Consider the following 2049-nt stretch of genomic DNA (forward strand, 5'->3'; position numbering starts at 1 on the left):
TTACAGTACTTCTAGTTGCATATCATCTCGCGATATCTAGCTCCATCTAGTGTTCTGATATGGACATTAACTTCATGTCATCTCGCGATATCTAGTTCCATCTAGTATTCTGATATGGAAATTAAGTTCATGTCATCTCGCGATATCTAGCTCCATCTAGTGTTCTGATATGGAAATTAACTTCATGTAATCTCGCGATATCTAGCTCTATATAGTTCTGATATGGACATTAAAACTTCATATCAAATGTCCTTAAACACATACGAGCACAAATGTGAATCTTGAAATAAATGTGACAACTACTAGGCTGTAGTAAATATTTCAACTAGAAACAACTTGCGAGGTGAAATTGTCGCAAGAACATTGATCATAAAAATAAATGTGACTTTCAATGTCATTTGTGGACTAGCTAGATGTGAGCAGTATGGCAGAAATACCACTAATTGTATCAGAGAGAAAGGTGGAGTTATCAGCATGTTGCTGCAAGATACTTCAATATTAATTCAATATTAGAGACATACTCAAGGCCCTGGGGGCTGTAGGGGAAACCTGGAATGGAGCATTTAGAAGATACGCAAGGCCCTGGGGGCTGTAGGGGAAACCTGGAATGGAGTATTTAGAAGATACTCAAGGCCCTGGGGGCTGTAGGGGAAACCTGGAATGGAGCATTTAGAAGATACTCAAGGCCCTGGGGGCTGTAGGGGAAACCTGGAATGGAGCATTTAGAAGATACGCAAGGCCCTGGGGGCTGTAGGGGAAACCTGGAATGGAGTATTTAGAAGATACTCAAGGCCCTGGGGGCTGTAGGGGAAACCTGGAATGGAGCATTTAGAAGATACTCAAGGCCCTGGGGGCTGTAGGGGAAACCTGGAATGGAGCATTTAGAAGATACTCAAGGCCCTGGGGGCTGTAGGGGGGACCTGGAATGGAGTATTTAGAAGATACTCAAGGCCCTGGGGGCTGTAGGGGAAACCTGGAATGGAGCATGTAGAAGATACTCAAGGCCCTGGGGGCTGTAGGGGAAACCTGGAATGGAGTATTGAGAAGATACTCAAGGCCCTGGGGGCTGTAGGGGAAACCTGGAATGGAGCATTTAGAAGATACTCAAGGCCCTGGGGGCTGTAGGGGAAACCTGGAATGGAGTATTTAGAAGATACTCAAGGCCCTGGGGGCTGTAGGGGAAACCTGGAATGGAGCATTTAGAAGATACTCAAGGCCCTGGGGGCTGTAGGGGAACCTGGAATGGATCATTTAGAAGATACTCAAGGCCCTGGGGGCTGTAGGGGAAACCTGGAATGGAGCATTTAGAAGATACTCAAGGCCCTGGGGGCTGTAGGGGAAACCTGGAATGGAGCATTTAGAAGATAATCAAGGCCCTGGGGGCTGTAGGGGAAACCTGGAATGGAGCATTTAGAAGATACTCAAGGCCCTGGGGGCTGTAGGGGAAACCTGGAATGGAGTATTTAGAAGATACTCAAGGCCCTGGGGGCTGTAGGGGGAACCTGGAATGGAGTATTTAGAAGATACTCAAGGCCCTGGGGGCTGTAGGGGGAACCTGGAATGGAGTATTTAGAAGATACTCAAGGCCCTGGGGGCTGTAGGGGGATTAAAAACAGAGTGGTTTTGATGTCATTCAGAACAGATTAAAAAACAGGCTACAAAATAATTTATTTCATTCTATAAGCTACAAAGACAAAAGCAATATCTTACCTACAATGGCAAGAAAAAGTATTTGAACCCTTTGGAATTACCTGGATTTCTGCATAAATTTGTAATAAAATATGATCTGATCTTCATCTAAGTCACAACAATAGACAAACACAGTCTGATTAAACTAATAACACACAAACAATTATACATTGTCATGTCTTTAATGAACACACAGTGTAAACATCAACAGGGTGGGAAAAAAACTATGTGAACCCTTGGATTTAATAACTGGTTGACCCTCCTTTCACAGCAATAGCCTCAACCAAACATTTTCTGTTGTTGAGGATCAGACCTGCACAACGGTTAGGAGGAATTTTGGACCATTCCTCTTTACAAAAC

The sequence above is a fragment of the Salvelinus namaycush genome, unplaced genomic scaffold (genome assembly GCF_016432855.1).
Source record: "Salvelinus namaycush isolate Seneca unplaced genomic scaffold, SaNama_1.0 Scaffold51, whole genome shotgun sequence".
Taxonomy (NCBI): domain Eukaryota; kingdom Metazoa; phylum Chordata; class Actinopteri; order Salmoniformes; family Salmonidae; genus Salvelinus; species Salvelinus namaycush.